At 45.1% G+C, this 26,258-nt stretch overlaps 1 protein-coding gene across 9 annotated transcripts in view; it reads right to left on the bottom strand.

Moving 5' to 3' along the window:
• Window positions 1-26,258, bottom strand: part of LPP (LIM domain containing preferred translocation partner in lipoma) — a 354,330-nt gene that overhangs the window by 298,986 nt on the left and 29,086 nt on the right. Inside the window, exons 1-2 of one of the 9 annotated variants that reach the window (XM_062582815.1) lie at window positions 24,258-24,292; window positions 13,773-14,037 (exon numbers count right to left, since the gene is read on the bottom strand). The exons of 6 other annotated variants lie outside the window; for them this stretch is intronic. The gene's annotated coding sequence lies outside the window, so the exon portion shown is untranslated. Of the gene's footprint in view, window positions 1-13,772; window positions 14,038-24,257; window positions 24,327-26,258 lie in introns of those variants that run through there. 2 more of the 9 variants (XM_062582813.1, XM_062582811.1) reach the window with 2 other exon arrangements.

Below are 26,258 nucleotides of genomic sequence, written 5' to 3'. Positions count from 1 at the left end.
TAAAGAGAAATCCACAGATGTTAAAGATCAAAGAAGTTGTTTTTTTTTTTTTTCCCTCCTTTTCCTCTTTCCACACATATTGGGCATTTCCCATTTTTTCTCCTCTTGGTCTCATCCACAGTAGGTCTTTCCACATTAATAACTGCCATAGCACGTCTCACAAATGAGGGTGAGCTAGTTTTGCACAATGCTCAGGAGATTTCCACAGTGCCCACTTACTTGAGGCTACTGATTTCAGTACTAACCTTAAAGCCTGGCATTTGTAACTTACCTGGTTCCACTTGAACCCCACCAACACATAACAGTCACTGTCTTTCTGGAAAGCACTAAATAGGCCCAAAAAAATCCCAGAGGATGAAAACAGAACAGGTTTCCTGGCTTCACAATCTAACTTATCCTACAAAATCCTTCTCCATCTCTTGAACAAAGATGGCTGTTTTATGTCATTCCTAGGATTAAAGCCTAGGATGGCACAGTCCAGATCTAATAGGAATTTAGAAGAGAAAAAAAGAGAGGAAGAGACACGTTAATATGAAAGACGGATCAGTCACTGCTAACACTCAGGACTTGCATGCACTTCCTTCCAGTATCCTACCTACAGCGGGATCTGAGGCACCTCCTTCACGCAGCCAGTACAGCCAGGAGGCAGGCATACAGCAGCCACTTCTCCTCCCTACCTTCTTCAGTCCTCTGCTGCACTCTGCCTTCCCCCTGCTCAAAGCCAGAAGGAACTCTTACCAGCTGAGTCTGCAGGTGCTGCTGAATTAATGTAGCCCTGGTGCTCCCCTCTGCTTGAGAAACAGCAGGATGCAAATGCTGAAAGGGGGAGGAGGGGAAAACAAGCAACAGTGGGAGATAACAAGGAACTAGTCAAGAAATAATCAGTGCAAATGGAAAAGAAGAAAACAGTTAAGTGAGGACAGCCAAATGAATAAATGTAGGTTCCCATCTCTGACCTGCGCTGCAGCCTGGAAGAAAATGGCCTTCCCCAGCAGACTGCTGAGGAGAGCCAAGGAGGAAGCCAGGTAAAGAAGAGTTTATACACAAAATAGCACCCAGAACAAGAAAAGAGCCAAAAGAGCCCTCACCTGGAGCCAAGTGGATCCTCACAAGAAAACTATGAGTGGCATAGCATCCCAGGAGCAACAACACAGGGCCTAGGGCTTTGGAAGATACCAGCCTGAGAGCACCTGGGCATCCCTGTGAAGGATCTGAGCCCTGGATGCTTTCCCTCCCCCACTCTAACATACATCTATCTCAAGACATGCCTAAAACCAGAGCACAAGCAGCTCAGAGCACAGGCACTTTAAGGTGACATTTGAATCAGCTGGAGGTGGCTGGCAGCTTCCCAGGTCCCTAGGGAGCAAATGGAGCTCACATAGTTACCCTCAGCAAGTTTTGTGCATTTCTTCTGTGCACCAAAGGAGCTAGAACTTCTTGCTATTTCATGAAGACTTTAGGACAAATATCAAAAAATGGGGATAGCCTCAGTGTTACTTGGACAGTGAGCAACTATATTCACAGCTACCTTATACCCACCATCCTAAGCACCGGGAAGGCTGCACTGCCTCCCACAACTTCAGCACAGCAGAGTTTCCATCAGCCTGCCTGACCTGAGCTTCTATGATACCGTAAGTATCATTTTTATTCACAGTGCAACCACAAGGGTCTTCCCACCACAAAATACAATACACAGACTGCTTATACTTCACGCTTTATTGCAGGTTTCAACTGTGTCTGCTCTTCTCCACACTGATATGGCATACAGGAAAGGATTTCAGGTATCACTGCAAGTCTTCTCCCACCCCTACCTCCTGGAGATCTACCACCTCGTTCCTTTTAGAGGTAGTACCAAAAGCAGGGAGATTGACTAACACTTCCGAAGCCATTTGCCACCCTCTTCATCCTCACTGTACCAGAGCACTTCCTAGGACAGCAGCACAGCTAAGATCCATGGCTGGTTGCCTATGGAGTGACAAACCCCAGAGGAACCGCCACACTGACACACATATGTCCAAAGCCAACAGACATCACCTGTTTGTCTCTGTATCATGCCCACTCATCTGTAGTCAGCCTAAGCATCTCTTCTAGAGTTCTGTTCAGATTTGGACTCCGCTCCCCTACTCTTAATCTAGGCAACAAACTACACAGCCAAGGCTGGCCTAAATGAATCGCTCCCCAAGTTTAAACCTCATCTCTTCCCTGCTAACTTGGATCAAGGTGTCTCTCAATTTTTTAACTGAATGTTGCAGATCACTATCTAGTGAGTTAAGACCAACTGGCAATAGGTTTTTATTCTTGGCTGCCTCACATAGATCCCACAGAAGTAGAAGAGGGTCCCCTCTTCTACATAGGGCAGAAGTAGGAAACCACTGAATTAAACAGCCCAAGCTCCTTGCATTTTCCTTAGCTCTTGATCATCTCTGACATTGTCTCCTTAACACTCCTTCAATTTTTCAACCACCTATTTAAAAGTCCAGATGCAGCCAAACAGGACAGTGTTTCACTCATTCTCACAGCGGTATCATATCGAGGGACGCAATCTCTGATGCTTTCATTCACTGTCCTGCACAACAGACCGCCAAGCACAGCGGACCCCTTTGCCACCACATCGTGCTGGGAGCTTGAACCAAGCTGCTCATCAACGTACACCTCTTAAGAGCCACTGCTTTGCAGGCTATAGCTCCCAGCAAGGTTTTTAACTCCTACTATTTTCCCCTAACTCCCCATCTTAACATCCAACTCCAGTAAACAGGTTTTAAAATGGACACAATTCTGTTATGGCAGGGTTTTCTTTGGAGTGATATTTTTCTTTGTAACACACACCCTGCTTAGGTGTGGTTGGGAGGAAGCAGATAGGCAATGTGAGCACATACTAGGCACATCAATGAGGGAGGTTTAGATGATGCTGCTTCTTTATGTAAGCTTGATCTGGAAGTGTGCTCAAACCAGACCCCAAGTACAGTTTCTTGCACAGACTGGTTTTCTCCGTACACCAGAGTGAGTCAGAGGAACTCACGTTACCTGCTTTCAGTGAGAAGCTGTTTCCTCCACCAAGTAGGGATGTAACCAGATCAACAAAGATTTATAGGTCAGCTCCTCATCTGGAATTCTACCTCTCATTTGCAGTTTGTGTATTATTTACTCTCGCAAATAACAGGTTAAAAGAGAAAAAAAAAGGAGAGGGAGACAGAGAAAATGATCAAGGAGAACTGTTTTATAGGAAAGGCAGGACAAGCTAAAAGGGAAACATTCACTGTCAGCACTTGGCTCTATAAGAAGGGAAAGGTGAGTTCAGTGTTACTCCATGTTAATTATTTACTAAGGGATTTTACTTTGTATGGGCTTTCTCAGGAACTTGTAGTCCACATCCAGCACCTTAACAGCACCTCTGCAAACTGCAGGCAATGAGGAAATCGGGGAGGGAGAAGTAGAGGGGACACCTTAAATCAGGAGGTAACAAGGAACAGTGGGTAGTGCTAGATTTTATGAGATCAGGTACTATCAGCTCACCGGAATTACAGGGTTACACAGCTGAGAGGAAAAGGGAAAACACATAGAGGAAGGAAGAGCACTGTTAGGCTCTCCAAACACACAAAGCATAGACAACTGGTATAACTGATTGAGAGCATTACATTAAAATATACATATATATATCCTCAAGAAACTTAATCTTCTTCTTTCCTGCAAACCTACATAGTGACATGCAGCAGCACAGAGCATCTGAGTGCTGGGTAGGACCTCTTATAATTTATTCCCCTTGAAAATTTGGCTTCCTTCCTGCTCCAAACAACAATATTTAGGTCTAAGTTTCAGTCAACATTTCCTTGTTTTGAAAGGGACGGAGTTTTGTCTTGTATTGTTTTCCTTGAAGAAAAGGGGAACTAGAAGGCTGAAAAGTTCAGATTTTGGAAAAATCTGGGGTTTGACTGGAGGGAAGGTATTTTGGAGTGATTTTTTGTTGAAAACAGGACATGATTTTTTTCCTGTTTCTTTCTAATTTTTTTTCCCCACAGAAAATACTTCCCATTTTCCACCCCAGATCTGGTTTTCCATTCTGTACAACAGCAGACTCTGTTCAACTAGTGACTGCAGGAAGTATTTTGACAGGTTTGCACTATCCCAGCATTTGCAATACCCTGTTCCCAAGCTCAGGATAAATCCCTTGGTCACATTATTAAAAAAAAAAAAAAAAAAAAAAAAAAAAAAAAAATTAAATTAACTGTTTCTTCCCCCTCTCATGCATTGCTTATCAGTGAGTTGATTTAATACATCTCAGTTCTGGAAAGAAGAATTGCTTACACTGTCTTGTTTTTACACCAGAATCACTGACTGTGTCACCCTGTTTAAGGGTTTGTATATTAATTCTAGGCAGCTCATCGGCCGTCACCTGCCCCACTGTCCTGCAGCCTCTCCACCACAGCCAGAGATGCCAGAGATTCAATGGCAATATGTGGTACATGGAGAAAACTGGGCAGGTTCCTTAACAGCAGTAGTCCAACTAATCTTGCAGGTCAAAAATCCTCAAAGTTAACTCAGCACAATGCTAACCTGCACTCCTTCCTGCTGCCAATCCAGCAGATAGCTCCAAACTATTGTTTTTGTGCAGGTCCTATGATTTAAACCCACCACCCAACATCGTAATTAGACTTTTTGGTCGGTTGGTTGGTTTGTTAACCAAACAGCATTTTCAAATCAGATGAGTTTTTCTACTTTAAAATGTTTACAAGGGAATGGGAAAAAAAATGGCAAAGAAAATAATCAGTTCATCGCTTTCTCCTTTAGTTCGATGTAACACAGCCTATGTTCCCTTATGCAACAGCAGCACTTTTCAGATAGATTTCAACAAAGTGTTTAAATATCACCAAGAAATTACCCATTAAAACGTTTGGCATACACATTCCCCTTTTTCCACCACTTTTCAATCATCATTGTGAAGTGCATTTGAAATAGCTGTTCTCTTGTGTCTTTTACGAAGCTTCTTCACGTTTTGCACAATATTCTTCCTCTTAATGAAGCCATGAGGTCTAGAGCAGCTCAAACATCAGGAACAAACAGCAGATGAATCCCTTAAAACCACTCCAGGCTAACGCACAGGAATCAGGAGTACAAAGTTGAGGACTAAATTTGTAACTTACAAAGGTCCATCATGTTTTGAGCAGAAGTCTGCCACAAACTAAAAGAAGGTCAAAGCACTTACAGTACTGTGCAACATCACCTTCTCAATTCATTTGAGCAGCAGCAAAAGTTTAGCATCAGGTGGAGGCAATTTTCATCTGCCCAGGCAAAATAGCAACTGAAGTTCTCATTCTTAGCTCCATCTCCCCACACACCCAAAGGTGGCAGCAGGAGATGTCGTACCCAGGACGCTATGTTCCACTCACGTTATTCTCTGACGTGTTCCTGCATGGCCCCAATACAAATTATTCCCTTCAAAGAGATCAGGCCTGTCAGACTCCTATCATTTGCAATACTTTGCCTCTGGAGACCATCATGCGTGCTTCTTGCCTGAAATGAGCATCCTCTACTCTCCAGTGAAGGTCAGCTCATCAAGAACAGTCATGACCTCTTGTCAGCAGCAGATTTGCTGCACACAGAGGTGAGAGCGCAGCAGATTTGCCAAAGTACACAGGAGGGAAGGAAAGCTCTATATCATCTGAGAGAAGGAAACGTACAATCTTTGACCCAAGAGCACAGAGGGGCTTTATTTATGGAGACCATTTCAAGAAGCTACCAGCTCCTCAGCTTGGACATAGGGAGAACATGGAAGGGAATCTCACCTTACACCCAGTGTCACTTCTTCTGTCAGGGAGAAGTGAAGTGAAATGCTTCAACATCAGTCTTTCTTGGGCACGGACATGATACTGGGTACATTCCCACACACATACACACTTCAGAAGCTCTCCTAATTCAAGGAATTTCTTAGGAGATGCTGTTATCTCTTTACAGCATACATCAAAATTTTCGTGTGCTCACCAACAAGTCCAGTCTCTTCCTCCTCCTGATGAACTGGATGGTAAGTGTGTCTCTGACTTCAAGCTCGTGGTTTACTCCATATACCACTCCCACAATTCAGCTGGGGTTTTCAGAGTAACCTCAAGAAAATAAAGGCGGGTTCTCCCAAATCCCCAACCTAAAAGCTCTTCCTTTTGATTTAGCTCAGGACTGCATAATGCAAGACTCATTTAGAACATGAAAGGAAGAGTTTTGATAAGCCTACTTGGAGCAGTTTAAGAAATTACTAGTCCTAGCAATTTGTCAAGATTTGCTGTTCTCAAGCCACAGTAGTGATTGGTGTGAACGCAAAGGCAGGTGGCCTACCTCAAACTACTGCTGCACATGGCTTCAGTTAGTCCAGCTGACTTCACACAGAAGCCAATCAAGGGCTCTTGTACAACCCAGTCCGACAGCACTGCTGAAACAGCAGCAATACCTTATCCCACTCAACCATTTTCCCAAGCGTGCACCTATATAGGTCCCCCTGCAGTTTAAGGGTTTGTATATTAATTCTAGGCAGCTCATTGGCCGTCACCTGCCCCACTGTCCTGCAGCCTCTCCACCACAGCCAGAGATGCCAGAGATTCAATGGCAATATGTGGTGCATGGAGAAAACTGGGCAGGTTTCTAAACAGCAGTAGTCCAACTAATCTTGCAGGTCAAAAATCCTCAAAGTTAACTCAGGCTATCTCTTTGGATTCCCCTACCACTACTGTTGCTTCTTTTTCCTTCCGAGGCAATCACAGCGCCTCTGTCAACCCCCTGGAGAGCAGAACAACATCTGTCAGTCTCTCCGCTGCTCCCCAAGCCTGTACACATCTGGATGCTCTTTTCCAGGGCTGGAATCTTCAGCTTCCTCCTCCTGTGAGAGATGATTCCCACAGCGTCATTTAAAACAGGACCTGGACCCTCTGCAGCACAGAAACTGGTTCTGCTTCATCTTCTAGCCTCATTGTGGATGCCACAATAATACCTTTCATGCAGTAGTTTGCACACAGGAAAGGCAGCATTACACTACAGCGGGCACCAGTGTACAAGGATAAGGAGTCATTCCTACTGAATAAAAACCTTTCTAGAAATATATCTGTTGCAGAGGTTATAAAGTCTTGTTCTTCAAACAAAAAGATTCAACATTTTGAACATTTTAGTGTTCAGGTCTGGAGGTACAATGACATGCTCAAAGACTGGTGGCTTCCAAAAGCCTACATCCTTCCCTCAACACATCTCTCCCCACCTCCCCCAAAACGAGGCTAGGACCCAGCCAAGATATTCACTCCATATAACCTGTCCGAAGTCTACAAACTTCTGAAATCTGGTCAGTAATTACATAAAATGAACTCAAACTTGAAGTTCAGAAGTCAAATCCAGTCTGTTTTACTGCCCTCATGGCAATTTGCCTCCCCCGCTGATGTGCGGGTGTCTACTAGCTGCCAAGAATAGCCCAGCTTTTTGGCTGTGCACTCTATCTAGTGAGAAGGTGGGGAGCAGAAACCACCGCTGATCACAGATCTAGGCTGAAACTGAGCCTGCACACTTCTGTTACTGTTTAACCAGCATCTTGCCTTCCTGACCAAGGTTCAGTACCCAAAAGCAAGGATTTGTTGTCACTTACATTCCAGTGAATGTTTTCTGAGACAGGAAAGACAAGACACTGGAGCATGGAGTAGAGGATTCCCCTGATTACCATCAGGGGAAAGCTAGTGGCTCTCCAGCAATGCACCCGGCCAGCAACAGCTTGGCTTGCAGGAATGTGAGCTAGGAACAAGCAGTAGTAGACAGAGCATGGCGACACCAGAAACAGCAGTTTCACCACAGATGTTGGACACCATAGAAATTCAGCTCTACCTTTCCCCTAAAGTCCTGCTCCATCCTTTTCAGAAAGAAAGGAGAGGCGCACACAACACACAAGAGGTGCCTTACTACTCCTGGAGAGGCGAGCAGAGCGTCAAACCCCTGCCAGAGCAGGCAAGCGTGGCAGAGCAAAGAGGAAGTTCCGCTGCTAATCCAAGCAATCCCTCTGACCCAAACACCAACCACGAGCACGTGAGGAAATATTTAGCCTAGTTAAGGATTTCATGCCATTCGCCTCTGCTTTCTCCTAGAAAACATGAAACAATGGGAGCAAAACAGATTATTGAAGAAGTAATGGCAGCTGGGTAAAGCCACACTGAATCAGAGGGGTAGACAGCACCGCAGGGAAAATAAAAATCAATCTCGACACCCACAACTGCTCCAGCATTCGGTGGGGTAGGGCCATTTTGTAGACCAATATCTGCTGCCCAGCACCGACCACTTTTGCATCTCCTGCTTCTTCCAGCCACCAGCTCCACAAGGACTTCCCTTCAGCCCAGAGGGCCATGGCTACTCGCAATGTCTCCACCACCCCATGAAAAGGCAACGCTGCCCACGAGATCGCTGAAATCTACTGGTTTTCCATGAGCTAAGTGAAACAGCTTAAATGTTACCCAGCACTGCCAGCCCTTGTGATGGATAAATACTTCTGGGATCAGGACACATCTTTATTTAAATGGCATCTGTATGGCAGGTGAAAATCAGCTTCATCAACGCAATACATTTGTGTCAAGCTCTTGTGCAACTGAGTGCAAATATGCCTCGTCACTCAACCGGCCTATTCATACAAAAGGACTGCAAGCCAAACCGGGGCACAGAAGGCAAGCACGCTGGCCCTTTTATTAAAGCCAGCATCATCCAGCTTTTTATAGAAAACATCTGATCTCCCAAGAACTCCATGTTAGCATAAAATGAATTGCAAAAATTCCAGATTGTCCTGGGCCAATTGCACAGCCTGGGATTGGCATGCCCAGTTAGCAACTTAAAAACACAGAAGGTCACTGTAAAGATGTCCATTGCTGACCATCTTATTTCAGAAGAACAGAGCTTTCTTCCTCTCTGTTTTAGCTTAGCTCAAGCTATTTTAGGCAGTGAAGTAAGTCAAAAAAGGCACATTCATTTTGGAATGAAGTTATATGCATATGAAGAGCTATAGCAGAACAACTTGTTCCTCGGTAGCTATTCTAAACTGCAGCTCAGTAACAAATCCAGAATATGTCTCTGTGTACGAGGCACTGCGTTGATCTGAAAACCCAACTAAAGTGGCGGGTGAAAGCTTAAAACCTTTACAAAAACATAAGCTCCCACTAAAAATTCCCTTGAACTAAGGGCACACTGACCTAATAAAAATCAGTCAGGATTTATCTCTTTCCTAGAGACCTACTTTCCAACCTCAAGGGTTCAAAAATCATCAGTCCAACCCCAAAGTTGATTAGACTGGCTTAAAAATAAACACAATAAAAATCAGAATGTTTATAGTCCATCCCCCTCATTGGCACTCTATCGAGAAAGCCTTATTTTCCAAAGCTTTCCACACAAGCATGAGCACTAAAAAACTTAAGTTTATTTTAAATGAAAGATTAGACTTGAAACGTAATTACAGATTTAAGAGAGCAGGATCTGTAACAGACATCATATATTGCAGAGCTTACAACAAGATCATAAGCAATAAAAAGCCCTGAACATCTTGAACATTAAAGGGAAAACATTAAACAAGTTAAATTAAAACTCCATTTTGCTTGTTACTTTTATTTGTGATCTCAATATCCCAAATCAAGAAGTACTTCAGAAGAACGACCTTTATCCTTCCTGGTTTCACACAGACTGAAACACAGTCTAAAGAGCCCTTCTCAAAGAAAAACAACTTCTTGAAACACAGTGTTAGTATTTTTCTTTTGTCTTTTTTTTCCTCTCTCCAAAATTTTGCTCGGTGTTGCAGGCACCACTTAATGGAATAATTTTCTCTTTGTTTATATTGCGTTTCGCTTTCTGGCTCTCACTGCTACCATGCCTGGGTCTCAAGTTTAGTGGGAAAATCTTTAGAAACTGATGTTTAAACAAAATAAAGTGCAGTCCAAAAGGTTTCACAGGTTTGGAGTTTTATACAATAGCTTGTTTTTACAAAATGTAAATTAAGGATCCAGTTTAAATCAGCGTCGTTACAGTCGCCCTGTCTAAAACATGCTCTTATTCCCTTCTCAGCAACATGAATTTGTTCCTGATGGCCAACTCATCCTACATCCACATAGGCATACACTAGATAAACACTCATATATATGCACACGCTCTCTCGTCTGGAGCTGCCTCTGACTGACACAAGGCTTATTCAAGCACAAGGAGCGTTACTAAAGCGTTATCTGCACTCAAAGCAGTTTAGTGTTACTGGGCTAAAAGGAAACAGAGACATCCTGTTTATAGGCTGTAGAGCCCAAATGGATAAACAAGTACACCTCAGTTAAAAGAAGAGCGGGAGAAGGAAAAAAAAAAAAAAAAAAAAAAAAAAAAAGGAGAAGAGCAGCGAGAGGGAGACTTAGCAGGTATCAGGATAACGAAACACCTGCTAAGCTACATGCCCGAAAGCGAAATGCAAGGCCGCGGCGGCTGCGGGGCTCCGCCGCGTGCCGGGGCGCTGCCGAGGGTACAGAATGTGCCGCGGCCGGCGGCCCCGCGCGCCCTCCCGGCCCGCCGCCCGCCCGCTCCCGCGCCCCGGCTCGGCTTTCAGGGCCGGCGCTTGGCTGCTTCCTGACACCCTGTGACGCTAAACCAGAGCTATTTTTCCACCCTCCCGCTCCCTCCTGTGACACCCATGCTACTGCAGCTTTCTATGTATTTGTTTTCCGCCCGTTGTCAGCGCCGCGCAGGGCCGCTCCGCGGCCGCCCGGTCTTTCCCAAGGTCAGAGCCCTCCGGCAGCGCTCAGAAGTGGGAAAGGCGCTGCGCGAGGGCTGGGGCCCGCCCGAGCCTTGACGAGCTCCCAGCAACACGGGGGAAGTTGCCTCTTTGCAGCACTTCTTCCCAAGTCCAGCCTTTCTACGGAGTCGCAGCAACCATAGGAAAACGGAGGCAAACAAGCAGACAAGGTCTGTCCGAGGGAAACCAGCCTGCTCTTCCGCACGAGAGCGCTTGGCAGGCTCGTCGCTGTATCGGAGCTGTATCGTTTGAGCTACTGCTCAAACACACTCCGACTCAGAAATCCCCTACGATTAAACTTCTGGGGACAGGACAAGCGTTTGGGGGAAGCACCGCTATCTGCTTCCTCCATTCGGATAGTTTTCCCTCAGCAGCCGTTGCTGCCGTCGACAGAGATGGGATCCTGGGCAGGATGGACGCGAGGTCCGGTGTGAGCCAACACAGCTACTCTAACCCCAATCTCCCAGCTACAGCAGATAGCCACAAGGCATTCCTCCCACTCCTCTCTCATGAGAAAAATGCTAAAGCCCTTTCTCCAGGTTAGAGGTAGATATCAGACAGACACCAATCTCATTTGAATCATCTTAGGCCTAAAAAAAAGTGAGTGGCGCAGGGCCAGAATTCTGGGGTGGATGAAGGAAACTGTTGAGATCTACAGAAAAAGCCCCAGTGAAACTCCCTCTGCTTCTGACCTTAAGGATGAACTGAACAAAATGCTAGGAAATGTTGAGGTCCTACCATGAAAGGTCCTGCTCTGGCAGAGTCCCACAGACCAGACCCAAGTTCACTTGTACCTCCAATAAGCATAAGTCCATACTTCTGCCCACTGGCCATACATACCTGTTCTTGGGTTACCCTTGAACAAGAAGCAGAAATCCTCTAGCCATTTAATGCCTCACCTAGCACCACTGCAGTAGAAATGGCGATTCACTAGGCCATTTGTTTTGGGGTCCAGACTAGTCCCCAGCCTCTACAACATATCTTTGCTCAATAAAGCAGCAATTTTGCAAAGAGCTGGCAGAGTAGCACATCTGGTCAGTAGTGCCAACACAGCTACCAAACCACACACAAACTGGAGAGGGAACACAGTCCACCTGCCAGGCTCAGGAGGCAAGAAACAAGCCCCAAACAATTAACAAGCCCCACAGGGACTCTTCATATCTCATCTATCTTTATAAGAGTTGACTGCTTCTAACACCACTTTCCACACAGACACTCGCCCTGCTCCACTGATCATTTTTTCCCCTTACCAGTGAATGTGGGAGATGAAAGGTAATACAAATTCCCTGGAACCCCATCCAAAGCCTCCATCCTCACCAACTAACACAGAAGAGAAAGTTCTCTCTCCCATGCTGTTGGTTACAGGACAAGGATCCCATCCCCAGCACACAGAGGAGGGGATGTTTAAGTGTTCTTTGCACTGATACCTTGCAGGGTAATCTGAAACAGGAGTGTTCCAGGTCAAGGTCTAGATATGACCTCTCACATCTCTGTTGCCTTTTTTCTTTACTCATTTTTTTCCTTTATGGGCCAGGAACTCTGCAATGGAGGTATCAAGAACAAAACAAAGCTAAACATGTTTTCTAGCCCTTACAGTCTAAAGGAATCCACCCAGATTTGGTCCAAAGCATGAGCAATATAGAATTATCCTGGCACGTATTAGCATATGTTGCTGATAATGCCATGGTCACTGAATGTTTCCATCACTACATGTCTGGCAGAGCCCTGTCAGCACTTCATAAAAGCCACACACGCTTCCAGCTCTGCAAGGACAGAATCACAGAATGGTTGAGGTTGGAAGGGACCTCTGGAGATTATCTAGTCCAACCCCCCTACTCCAGCAGGGTCACCTAGAGCATGTTAGACAGGATCCTATTCAAGTGGGTTTGAATGTCTCCAGAGAAGGAGACTCCACAGCCTATCTGGGCAACCTGAAACACATGGAAATGGGACATTCTCAGTCTCCTACAGATCCTGGAGATAAGGCAGCACAGCCAGGTCTTTGGACAATGAACTGAGGTGTAGAACACCACAGAGCTATTCTCTAAAACAGAGGCCTGAGCAGGTCATTTATTTCCCATCCTATTCTTCGCCTAGTGCAGCCAAGATAGGTGTGACCCATACTGGCTTTCCACAGTGCCTAATACAACAGGTCTATGGACTCACCTTGAAATCAAGCAACTAGCAGCAACTGTGAGGTGACCATGTCTTGGCTAGGTAGCCCAGTTATGAATGATCCTAATTCTAGACAGGTCTCAGAGGCACAGCTCCAAGGTAAATAATAGCTAATGAACTCTTTGTTCGTTAACTCCATGTACTTCTGAAGCCATTACTTTGTCTCACTTCTAGTTGGAAAGTAAGTTCATTGAGAATGAAAGCTAGTGACTTGCAGGGAGGAGTGACAGATGCTGCCTGATGGAATGTGTGAAAAAATTCTGACAGGCAGAAATGCACCTCACGTCTTACGGTGGCAGTGAAGCAATGAATAATCTAATAGACTACTAAGGCTCATAGTAATAATGTTGTGCTCTCTTTTCAGAGGCCACTCCCAACTCCGGATGACATCTGTCATGGTATAGATGTTCCTGGAACAGTGAGGTATTTTTAAATCTCTCAATGTGGCACAAAACTGTGAGTCTATCAGCCAAAATACCAGCCACCAAAGTGTTTAAATATAGCCGTATACATACCATATATAGATGAGAACATAGACAGATATGTGGTATCTAGCAGCATTACAAACAGACGTTCGTCCTCTGATCTCAAAGCACTTGACAAGAAACTTCCTAGTCTGCAACTCTACCCATGTCACCTTGCCCTGTGTCCCTCTCTGTTGGCTCCTGCTCTTCAAGTGTCAAGTCCTGTGTCTCAGTTTTGGAGGATCGTAAGAAGCCTGCCCTCCCTAATCTATCTGCCTGTCTTTCCTTGCACTTCCCAACACCCTGCCTGCTACACTGCACTGAAATGACAGTAGTCTTGTTTCCCCACACTTCTGAGCAACTCTTTGCACACAGACCTTCTAAACCAGAATCCATGGGTCCAAAACCTTTCATTCTTCTAACCCCTTCTCAAGATCCATCTTCAACAAGAAGGCCTTCAAGGCAGTCCAGTTCACTTAGGGTACACTTCGCTGCAACGTGTACAAGCTCTAGGCATGGTTCCTAGTAGTAGGAGAGAGTTGATCATAATAACAGAAATGGATCTGCAACTTCAAAACTATCAATAACTCTTTGTAGATCTCCTGTATTCTCCTCCAAGGCACTCTACTGGCACCAAAGTTACTGCAAGGGAAAAAAGAAAAAAAAAAAGTGGCTTGACATAGTACAATACATTTTCTCATAAGCAGCAAACATGTATCAGTATTTCAAATAGAGCGTGTAACAGTCTTCAGAACCAGGCTGATGTTTTAAGCTCTTGATACAGTTATCTACCTAATAATAACCCCAAAGAGCACTCCTTCCCTGGCTGCATGCCAGACCACATGCAATCTCTTTGCACTTTTTTTAAAAACTTGGTTACACATGGAAATGTTGACTTAAAGAAATTAACACTCTTCTGTGAAACTGATTGGCCAAGACTTCTTTTTTTTGTTGTTGAGGAAACCATGATGTGGGGCGGGGCTGGGGAGGGGAGACAAAGGGGAAAACTCATGTATTTTGATTTATTTTCTCCTCTGCCAGGAAACAGTGAGAAAGGACCCAGCTGCTGTCAGCTGCCTTGGAAGCGACTGTATCAGTTCCACCTGCTTAACATGGATATTATTTGAGACCACAAGGACAACGACTTAGAGACAAATAAGCACTGACTTGTGCATTCTCAAGGGACAAATGAAATACGCTTGTGCATGAGACAAGCAATCCACAGTAGCAGGACAGTCTCAAGGTTGGGGGAAGAAAGGGAAGGGGAGGGGAGGGTTGAACATCTCTGCATGTTTGTATGGGGAAAAGAGATATTACAAGGAAAGCTCGCTTGTTCAAACATTTCAGAGTTTGCTACACATTAATTCCAACACTGAGGAGCAGTGATAGAGATAGAGCAGCTACATCTCCGGGAGGAACATCATGTCCTGTCAAGCTTTTAAAGCCTTATAAGCTGCAAGGAGTTCAAAACAGTTACTTTACATTCAGTGAAGAACAGCTTTGACAAAGCAGACCCTATGGTGCAAAGCAGACTTTCCAACACAATGCCATTTATACCTCCTATGGATCCAGTCTGATGTGTCACCACGTGTCAACATGGTACATATAGTCCAACCTCACTGAAACAGGTCCTACAGACCATTTCTTATAACTAGTCTGCTTGGGAAAAAGAAAAGAAAAAGAAAACTCACTGCCGAAACAACAAAGAAGCCTCCAACAACAAGTTGGATAACTACATGAGTATTCTACTGAGATCATTTCACCCTAACAACATTTAAATGGTATCTTTAAAAAGAAAAAGAATTTAAAGGGAGAAAGTGTACCTTTATATGTTCCAACACACAGAGAGGGCCCCAGATCACTGCTGTATGAATGCTTGCTCTACTAGGGCTAACTACCAGTGAGACATCAGCAATCACTGCTGGCACTGTTTTAAGTTCAGCAAGGCTGTGCTAACTGGGGCTCCCTGCTGTGACTGTTTAGCACAGTGCTCTGAAACATCCTCATGTCTTTTTTTTTTTTCTTAATCCAATTAACTATACCCAGTGTCATGTACACAGCAGGCTGCTGGTACGACACTTATGTCACCAGCAAGACCCTATGTAGTTTAAATGTGCAAATCATGTCTGGAAGATCTTTTTCATCTCCTAGTCTGTTCATGTACCCCATTCCCCAGGTGATTTATTACTATAACTTTATGAGCTATGAATAAAGCTGCTAAGAGAGAGAGGCAAAAACACATACAAGTTATATAGAGGGAAAACTTTGTAGCACTGGGACAGGTCTATTCTGCACCTTATTCCCCTAGGATCTGGGCAAAAAAAATGCTGATATCCTCTCTGAAGCCCTGCAAAATGTCAGCGTAACATACCTGCCCCTCTCAACTGCTACACATATTTAAACACACACACAATGAGGCCAAACAACACTCCATTAAAATCAGAATGAAGTCAGGCATCTTGGTCACATGACCCAAAACAGTGAATTTTCACATGGATTTACCAGGTTTGCCCCTACACAATCAGCGAGCTGGGAGGAAGCTGTGATCGATGGAAACCTACTGCCCCTTTGCAAACATCCCAACAGCACGGCTGTGCTCTTGCCAAAAAACGCCATTCCCAGAACTTCCACAGACAGAGCCCCAGCACGCTCAGCCCGGGCGGGCGCTTACGGCCAAAAACAGATACTCCAGGAGAACTCCACCACAGAAGCTGGGTTTTTTTAGCTATGAAATGAGTTTCTGTTTAAACAGACATTAATTACATAGGCTCAGGAATTTTTAATTTTTACCACTTGAAAGCACCCAAAGCCACTTCCAGGCTTTTCCTTTTTTCTCTCCCAACTTTGTTTGCTTGGTAAACGGATCAGTGTGTGCTCTGGATCATTCAGTTTCTGCTTCATCAGCTTAGAAATGGAGCAACAGCTATCTAGATGGCTTACAGAGGTTTGCCAAACATCTTGGATCCCTCTCCTATCACAACAGCGTACCACGCTGTAAAATACTAAATAGTCCTGCTCCCTACAACAGCTCATAGGATGAAACAGAAGACTTTGCTGTTGCTGTTTGTACTAAAAGATAACATTATCAGAAGCATAAGCCCATGAACTCGACCACCTCCCGCATAGGTTAAATTCTTCCCTGCAAAGCCTACCTGTCAGCAGCGGGTTTTATTTCTTAAGCAGCATTACAGGCTTAACAGCAGATCGAGGCCTTGCCTGTAGCTGGTGGAAGATGCACTTCTACCACAAATACTTTAGTCTTATGAGCAGGCAGTTGAGGTCAGCCCTCTGTTGTTTCTCATCCTACCCGCAGGCTCGCTGCATTCGCCATGCCAGCCGAGAGGGGCGAGTGGGCATTGCCCTGATGGGAACAGGCCCCAGCTGGAAACACGCAGGTCAGCATGAAAGCTGGGCACAATCACAATTTACTTGCTCACTGCTACAGTAGCACAGCCAATAAAAATGCTACTTAAGATCTCAGGAAGCACAGGATAAAGGGACTCAGGAAACTGGGATCCATTCTTGGCTTTGCCATATACATACATACACATGTGTATGTGAATATACAGATTTGGCCTTGCATCCCTCTTGTGTCCCTCACTTCCTGGTCAGTTAAAGGCAGGCAATGCCACTGCCCTAAAGACAAACTTACTTTAAAACCTGAGGCCTCAGAAGAGACCTGCGGACAAAACCCCACATCATCTTCCCCATCACACCAATGCAAGAAACTTGATCTCAGCAAAGACACATCACAGAAACCACTCTCTCTGAAGTGGACTGTCTCCTCCATGCTCAGCCCCAACCCACCCAGAAAGTAAGGCTTGAATCAGAATTCAGATTCCCTTTTGCTGGACTGGCCACATCGCTGACCTACATGCACCAAGAGAAACCACTATGAGTGATCCGTGTCTGCAGAACCTCACAGAAGAGGGGTGGGAGGGGGCAGTCATTTTCAGCAATGAAAATGTAATGGAACATTTTGTATTGATCTATTACGGAATGACTCATCTTTAGAATGACTCGCCTCCTCTTCCCCTCATTTCCCCACCCCTAAATTATGGACTGCAAGAAATGAGCCGAGATAATGGGCAATTTCAGATGTTCTCAACTCCATTTTTTCTCCTGCTGGAACAGAGTGCCGTGACAGTAGATGGACTGAGCTCCAAAGGAGATGCCTGTCGTGTTTCACTACCCTTTACAGGCTATAAAAGTTGATTCTAATGAGAAACTAGAAAGAGACTAGAAGGCAGAGGGACCAGGATGGGGAGGAAACAAGGAACCTGAAGGAAAATCTGGAAAGTGTCAGTAGAAAGAGACACAAAAAACAGAAGAGGATTAGACATGAGGCACCAAAAAAAAAAAAAGACAAACATCAACATCAACAGCAACTATTTCCAAAAGAAGAGAGAAGAAATCAGAGAAAGGAAAATGTGTTTGGTGACAGTAAAGCCTTCCTTGACTCCTTAAGTCCTTGGGGCTGGAATAAAACGCTAAGGAAGCTGTGAAAGTCCCAAAGCTTTTAGAGGGAACTGAAAGTAGTACATGTAGGAACCAGATGACCAGCGAGTTCTTCCCAGCTCAGTTCCACAGAACTTAAAGGCACATGGACCTGGCTGCAAAGATGGATACAATGCAACAAAAGCTGTTGTTTCCACCTATATCCCTTCAAGGGTCACTGGAGAACAACCTTGTGTCATTCCAAAAGCTACTCATACCATAAAGGCTCACCCTCTCTGTGCCTCTAGGACATGCTCTTAGAGAGAGAAGGGCCTAGGAATTCTATTTCTACCTAAAAGGCACAGTCTAATTTGTTGCCTACTTCTACCTAAAAGCACAGTCTAATTTGTTGCCTAGTTCTACCTAAAAACACAGTCTAATTTGTTGCTTAAGTGCCTGTAGGACTAACATTAAGCAGAAGGTGGCAATTTACTTACTTTAAGCACTTGCTTATTAAGGTTTTTACAGTGATGTGCATACAGGAATACACAGAGTGTAATTGTCCAGCCCCTCACCAGAACCATAAAGTGTTCAAACCCAGCCAAAGGATCTTTCAGCACTGGAATTCAGCCTGGACCTATACTCTCCATTCAAAGAAGAAACTGGTACTTTGTATGCTGGGAGATGACTAATCCCAGTAGCTGAGTTACAGCATAGCTTTTAACACACCATGAAGATACGTTAAGGTCATCTCAACTCTCATCAACAGCATCCTACAGAATCCCCTCCCACAGCTGCCTCACTGCTGTTTTCCACCTACTTCTTTTCTCACTTCCTATCCTCCCCTTCAACCTTCTTTCCTTTCAGGTCTTCTCACCTCCTTTCAATCCCATTTATGCACCTCCATCCATCCAACTCTCTCACCCATATCCTATCCACCACTCATAACTCCACCTCAGAAGTACTCCTCTTCTAGGAATCTACTTTATCTGCATTTCCATCTCCAGCAATCACCCATGCCCTCCCTTACCTGGCCCTCAAGTACATACTTTGTCTGTCTTGAATTGCAGACTCTTTAGGACAAGGACTGTCTTCCTCCCCACCTGTAAAGTGTAATATAAATTTACAGGGCCAGGTAAACGATAAATAAGCAATCTCAGCATTCCAAGGTAGTTCAGTGTGGGCTCCCTCCACTGAGCTCACTCGGTATTTGCCTTCTGTCTGCAGCATACCAATCTACCCATAAGACCCTTTCTTCCTTGTCTCTTATCTCTCAGCTGCAAGGCTGTTACTTAAATTTATCAGCATTCTTCATAAATAGTTGAGAAAGGGAGGTGAGCAAACAAAGGGCCTTTACAAGCATTGCTAACCTATAACCTGAAACCATGAGACATACAGAAGCTTGTAGAAGCACCACATGCATTAGCAACAGGAGAGCATAGTCATAAATAACTTTCCGGGATTATTTCAACTCCTCCACATCTCATTTCTATTCCACAGGCTTCTGGACTAGCATACACATATGGCTGTTTGCTAGGGGAGCATCTTTCAAATTATGTTGACTTCTACCACCCAGGTGCCTCTCTGCCTTTGGAAGAAAGCTGAAGAGGAGATAAGCAGGCTGCTGGGTGTGCATTAAAATGGAAATCCGAGGCAAGGGAAGGAAGGTTACAATAAGCTTAGCCACAATGCATAGGGCAGTAAGAGGCAACCAAAAGGTAGCCCATACTCCAAGGAAAAAAAGACAGCAAAAATTAAAATAAAAACAAAATACCTAACTAAAAAACAAAATAACACTGCTGAGCTGATGCATCAAGCAGGCTGGTTGTTTGGCTTCTATGCATGATAGGGGATTTGCATAGTGGAAGTAGTGCTTCTCAAAAACTAATATGATGAGATGTTCATTCAATAAAAAAAAAAAAAAAAAAAAAAAAAAAAAAAAACACTCCAAAAATGAAAAACAAGACTACTTGCTAGGCAGTTCATAGGGTTCATTTTATCAGTTGGTTCTTTATCTTAGGAGAACCTGAGCCATTTGGGGTTTCCTGACTCCCAAAGTTCCTGCTCTCTGGCTCTTTGCACTTCACTGTCTGGACTTCACCCTCTGCCTTGCTTTACAAACCAGCTCCTCGCCTACACAAGGTTCATCAGGTTGGTCACTTCAAATTGCCAGTCCCCAATACTCTTTTGGGGGGAAAAAAAAATCTTCAAATGCTCATTCTTAGCTTGCTCAAAAGCCATGTCCTTCTCTGTCCCTATAGTTTTAACAGCCTCTATGAGATTATCTGATACAGCTTTCTTAGACTCATACCTCTGCCCAGAAACTAGCTGATAACTAACAAAACACCATGGATAGCATGTATGTCAAGAAGTATAAATGATAACACTACTATAACTACGAGAACTCTCATCTAAACTCTTAGGAAGGGTTGACATTTTTGTTATTAGGTTTTATTTGCATTCACTAGCTATAGCTAGATTATATAGTGAAAAGGAATGTATTCAAGCACATAACTTTCAGGGACATTAAAACCAGCCTGCACGTTGCTACAGTTAAAAGGAGATGGTCACTGCAGGCAAGGCAGTCAGCAACAGGAAAAGCACAACTGAAATTAAAAACAAAATCACTATCAGCTCCAGAGGATAAAGCAATTACCTAGAAAACAAAAGGAGATCATGCAAAAACAATCAAATCCACAAGCATTCCTCCCCCCTCCTTCACTTTGAAGGCGCTTTTCTGTGTAGTAGCATTTCACAAGACAGAGAGATTGAAGAGTTTGTGCTTAACACTGTCCCTGGAGATCTGCCCAGTTTTTATGTTGCTCAGGCATAAATGGGCAGTAGTGTCTGCACTTCTACCCAACTCATGCTGGTCAATCTGACTGGTAGGTAAAGCTCAAAAGGCCATTTTTGGAAAATTGGCCTTTATATAGCTTTTGTAAGTGCACACAGCTGCCTCACTTCCCTAGAAATAGAAGAATTTAACAGCCATGTTTGCAGGGACAGATTTAAAAGGTTTCATCTTCTAAGAAAGCAACCTACACATCCAGAAACAGAAGGCCAGATTTGTTTTTATACTGGAACCCCCTTCCATATGTTCAAATATGCCCACAGATTTGCAAAAACCTTGCTCTGAAAATGTGATGTTCATTCAGCAACAGGCAGCAAGCAACTTTCATTTGCCTGAAGAACCTGCTCCCACTGAAATCAGTGGCAGCACTGCAGACGGTTAGGCCAATACTGCTTTTTGCTGAAAATCTCTGGCATTTTATAAGTAAGGAGGAGAGCATTAAAGATGGAAAAAACAAGACAGAGAACTTAAGTATAAACATCCTGGAGCTACAGATGATCAGCACCTCTCTTGTTCCTTTCATGAATAAGCGAGTCAGGATCAGACTCCAAGACACTGTTATGTTTTGTTCTAGGTGATGAAGATCGAGACTTGGGCCGCATGCTCAGGTCTGCCCCAGCCCACCGAATGCCTGCAAGCAAGTTGCTCTGTGCCTGACTTCAGGTTCCTACCATGGCTACATGCGAGGACTCCGAATCAACAGGGGCCTCTTCAGAGCATGGCTGCAAACTCTCCGTGCAACCCTAGATGAGTCACTTAAGCCACTCTGTTTCCACAGTGTTTGTGGGTACAGTGAGCATAATCTTATTTTCTTACCTTTTGGTAATAACAAGCCCTACAAATCTCTTTAGATAGAAAGTACCGAATTCTCATGGATTTCGCATTGGAAGAGCTCAGCCTAAGGAAGTAAGTGGCTCCAAATGTAACAGGACCTTGCAAAATTTCATGGAATCACCTTTTACTGGCAACAGCTGGACCAGTTGTCTACAGTATCTCCCTTGCTTTGAGGCTATTTTTTCCCCTTAAAGTGAATGAAGGGGTACTAAAGACAATGACTGGCTGTGAAGTGACCGAAATTCCCATGCAAACAACCCATTAGCAGTGTTCAAATGCGATTTAAATTACTAGTTGTTAAAGTGCTCCTCAATTTCATGGTAAGTTTCCAAGGAAAATTACATGCTATGTACTTTTTAATTGATTGTTTTCTACTTCTTAACATCCATTTATTCCCTCCTCCTGTCTTTTCCTTAATTTAAAGGGATGATAATGACTTTCCAGGGAGAAAAGGGGAATGGCTAACAGAGTTGAGAGAGATTTACCTAAAAAACAAGCATATAGGATGGAAGTAGCTGCCAAAAGGGAAAGCTTTACTAGAACTCATCTTTGTGTTGTTTTCATAGTAGAGGTGTGAGATAGTACATCACAAGAAATCCTTTCCTTCCTTCCACAAGCAGCGATGCTTTTTAAACCTGATGTTTCCTTAAAATACAGTCACCTCGCTTATCAAGCCATAACCGACTGGGAAGCCCTGTACACAGTTAACTATTACACGAAAGACAGTGGGAAAGAATGGAGAGCAATGCTTCCTCCTCCCAGGCTTACTAGTCCTTGAACTAACAACGCTCACTAGAGGCAAACAACTTTTTCTCATTTGAGAGCTCTCATCCCAAATGCAAATACTCAGTTCACAGGAGCAAATTTCCCCCAGGTTGACTGAAGTTAGAAAGAATTAGACCGACAGCAAGGTCTCCTGCCGCTTGCAACAGCTGTTACAAAAGGATGTGTATCATAAAGCTAATAACAGCAGGCATTTCTTAAAAGATCGCACTCTGCTCAGACACGAAGAAGGAGCAGCAGTTCAATTAGGTAAAGGTCCGCTTGGAAATTCCTGAAGTAACAACACGTGTTGGGATCATGTCATACGCTAGCAACATATATCCACTTTATGAAACACCCAGCAGGATCTTTAAGCAGCTGTGCAGAAACGTTCCACGCTCCAAAATGATATGACTTTACTAGAGTAAGAAAAATGTGTTTAACACTACTTTTCAGCCTAACGTTGCAAAATACCTGCCCGTATGCAGCAACTAAATGTGCAGAGGTCGCATGGGATCAGCAGATTTGCATCCTCACAATATTGCCACGTGGCTGTAGTAACCCACGTCGCCCCTTCCCGCAGGCAGGGCGGGAAGAGGCGGGGAGGGGGGAACCGCGAGGGCAGCGTCGCTCCCGACGCAGAAAGTCGCGCCGGCGCCGAGGCCTCCGCACACCGCAGCGGCGCAAGTGGCCCGCGGAAGAACGGCAAGGACTGAAAACGAAGCGAAGTCCGCAAACTCTGAGCACGGCCCGTGCGTGGGAAGAGGCTCCGGCGGTCCCGTCGCTGCCGGCCGTCATCGCTGGGGGCTGAGCGCTCTCCAGCTCCCGTCCCATCCTCGCACAGGCTCAGGTGTCTTTTCCATCCAAAACCAGTCAAGTCCATTCCTTACCCAAAAACCTGATGCAAATCCAGCTTCCCTCAGAAAACCTAAAGTCGAACCGAATATTAATCCCCGCTTAAAAGGGCAAAAGAAAACCACAGCTCTAACGCTTTCAACACAGCTCTAAAATTTAAAACAGGTAGAGTATGATGGCAACGGGTTTGACCCGGCCCAAAAGTACCCGCTAGCGAAGACGACGCACGCACGGGCCCTGTCCGTCGGCGCTCCCTCCGGCCCCGCGCGGCGTGGCGGGCGCAGGGCTCGCTGCCGCGCAGCCCCCGCGGCCGGCGGCCGAGGCGCTCGGCTCCGCGCGCGCCAGGCGCTCCGGAGGAGAGGAGCGGAGCGGCGCGGGGCGGCGGATCCCCGCTCCGCGCCCCCCGGTAGGGTTTTAGCTGCCGCGAATAAAACAGGAAGGAAAACACGCTCTAGGTTCCCCCCGCACCCCTTCTCCCGACTTTCTGGATGAACTGCAACTTCCTTTCAGGAAAGGGAAAGGAAGGAGGGAAATGGAGAATCAGGCAGCTGCAGTATCAGACAGATTAAAAACCTCAAACTAAGGAAAAATAAAGAATAATAGGAAAAAACATACACTGAACCTCCATCTAGTTAAAGCAGCTAAACTTCTTCATCTCCCTCATGAAATAGGGTTAAATATTAACATCTGAGATTCATGTTATATAGGCTTTTTAACATACCTCTTGCTTTTGAGACAGAAATAATATTTAAGCTATAGCCTACTTGCTGATCATATATACACACATATTCAATTAATTCATTAATACGGTGCTTTGCTGCCTTGCTGGACTTGCCAGTGAAACTAAACAGAAGAACGTGACTGAATGGAAGCTAGCTTAAATTCCCTTTATACCTAGGCCTGAAGAAACAACACGGCAACGCTTTGCCATTAAGACAAATCCACCAAGCTATTTTTCCCTGCCACAGAAATTTTCACTGGGTCCCTTTCGTTGACGGGTGTGCAGAGATCCACATGCCTGCCTCTACCAGCAGCGACGCACACACTTTGATGCAATCCATCTGACTAAACAAAACAAAGCAAAAAAATCCCAAGTCACTTGCTAAAGCAGCAACGCACTTACCAGCGTCCAGGCAAGCTCCTTCACCGATACTCTTCTCTCTTGAGCAGATCAAATTTGGAACAAGGTCCAGGAACAAGAGAGAACTAAAAACTGACCACAACAAGCTTTCAAAACAAGAGGGGGAAAAAAAAGAAAAAAAAAAAAAAGACAGACCTTACTACAGGAATTCAAATCCTGCTTCCACCAGACCCTGAGTCACCTCCCCTCCCTTGCAATAGATCAGAGCAATGGGTAAACATTTCCAAATATGGAGATCAAAACTCCAAAGGATGTCAAAAAAAAATCACCCTTCTCTCCCTGGCTTTGGCACTCGGATGACTTGCCCCCTCAAGACCAAATTCCAGGCGCTGCATGCGTTATCCACACCGACCCTTGCACAGCCTGAGCCCTGGATACCCGTTACCGGTGCCTCCCTGGCCTGTGCTTGAGCAGCTCCTGCCCTGACCCATGACACACAGAGCTTGTTTCCGTCCCCTCCTGGGACGCACGGGCAGCGCGCACACACGGCGCGCGACAGGGGTGAGCTCCAGGAGAGCCCTCGCCCCAGGCTGCTGCAGCAAACCTCCATCTCTCACTTGACTCATCTGCAGAAAACCAACCAGAACTGTTTTTCAGAGTTATTTGAAGGCAAGTAGGCAGATCCAGGCTCTGTTTATAGTGATGCTAGCTCAGCAGCAGAAGAGGCAGGGCACAGCAATCAGTCCCCCTAGAGAAAGGGATCAGACCTATCTACCAAACAGGGTACGTCAGCATAAGCAAGATTGTGCAGCCACAAGGTCCCACTTGCCACAGCCAACTCCGAATGTTTCCTGGGGCTGAGAAGAGCTCCCCTGGCCTGATTCACCTAGCCAGTGCTTTGCAAAACAAAACAAAGTGCATTTGATTTTGTTTCACACAAGGAAAACGCAGACCTGTGCAAAGGAATGTGCTCTTTGGAGAAGACTTCTCCCAGCAGGGAAAGGTAGCCCCAGAATGGCAGCATCTCTCGATTCTTGCCCTGCCAGAACCATTCTCCCAGCCTGAAACCGAAAGGTTGCCTGCCTCAGCCCAAACAACTGCGCCCCTGTTGCACAAGCAACGCAATCACTGTTCAGAAAAAGGTTTGTCACTGCCCCAGCAGGCTGCCTGCCAGCACGCGCGACAGGGGACCTCACAGCTGAAGGGACCCGGAGAGCACAGAGCCTCTCCTCCACTTTAAGACAGACTCGAACTTTTGACGCTCATCCCACAAAACAAATTTAGGAGGCAGAACAGTTATGCTCACAGGGCACGGGCCAGCCACAGAGCCTGCCTGCAAGCCAGAGCCATCGACCTGTAACAACGCTTCCACGGGTAGCAGGATGGCACTCCTCTCCCATCCCTGCGCGTCTCCTCTTGGCTGCAACAGCTGATCTGCAGGTGACAGGGAGGCAGACAGTCCTGCTGGCATCCTTGTCAGAAGAGCGAGGTGAAGTCCTTGCAGCCCTTCTGCCTAGAAGGGAAGAGGTCCTCCTCGTAGCTGCAGCCATTAGCTATACTGAGCACGTAGCGTTTGAGGAATGTGCAAATCAGGACGTTTTTAACAGGAACAGACTGCCGACTTGATACTACCAGAGCAATCCTCCACCACCACCCACAAGATGCTATTGAATTTATAGGAAAGGAATTCCAAAGCTGACTCTGCCCATGTATGGCCAAAACAAACTGTAAAAAAGCAACACTACAATACATCTGGCTTTTACTGATACTGAATCACACACTTTGAAAAGAGCTGAAAGCCTGCAGCAACAGGGGCCATATAATTACCTCCAGTAACTAGACAGAGGTCAGGGATCCACGACAGTGTGAGTTCAGCCACTGATACCACAGGTGAGTAAAAACACATAAGCCTCAAGAAAAAAAAAATAAAATAAAGGAAAATAAAAAAAAGAACAAACCCAAAAGAAATACAAAGTTTCTGCCTTTTAGAATAGGAGTCACACTTAATATAAACTCTATCATTAACACTGCAAAAAAAAATAA

Source organism: Rhea pennata, chromosome 9 (genome assembly GCF_028389875.1).
Source record: "Rhea pennata isolate bPtePen1 chromosome 9, bPtePen1.pri, whole genome shotgun sequence".
Classification (NCBI taxonomy): Eukaryota; Metazoa; Chordata; class Aves; order Rheiformes; family Rheidae; genus Rhea; species Rhea pennata.
This window is presented reverse-complemented; position numbering and strand designations above follow the sequence as displayed.